This window comes from Myotis brandtii, unplaced genomic scaffold, assembly GCF_000412655.1.
Source record: "Myotis brandtii unplaced genomic scaffold, ASM41265v1 scaffold363, whole genome shotgun sequence".
Taxonomy (NCBI): domain Eukaryota; kingdom Metazoa; phylum Chordata; class Mammalia; order Chiroptera; family Vespertilionidae; genus Myotis; species Myotis brandtii.
Genome location: NW_005363938.1, coordinates 5,318,571 through 5,318,856, shown reverse-complemented (window position 1 = coordinate 5,318,856; position 286 = coordinate 5,318,571). Strand labels below are relative to the sequence as shown.

General features: G+C 70.3%; 1 protein-coding gene across 2 annotated transcripts in view; it reads right to left on the bottom strand.

The window, feature by feature from the left end:
• The window catches only part of CALN1 (calneuron 1), a 425,613-nt gene that overhangs the window by 336,877 nt on the left and 88,450 nt on the right, over positions 1–286 (bottom strand). The window lies entirely within an intron of this gene.

Here is a 286-nt window from a genome sequence, read left to right as displayed (position 1 = left end):
CCTCGCCTGATCGCCATGACTCCCGGCTTCCCGGAGACCTGGAAGCCGTGCTGCCCTCCCACCTGGGCTGCGGTTCGGATTCCCTGCCCTCCCGTCCCTTCCCTCCGCCCTGGCGCCTGGCCCCCAACCTACAGCCCGCACAGTTCCGGGACACCCAAGTGGGACACCCATGGCCCTTGCCCAGCCCCACGCCCCCGGGCGGCGTCCAGGAGCCACCCCAACGGAGAGCAAGGTGGCTCCGGCGAGCTGGGATGCCCTCTGCCCGGGCCAACAGGTATGGAGAAAT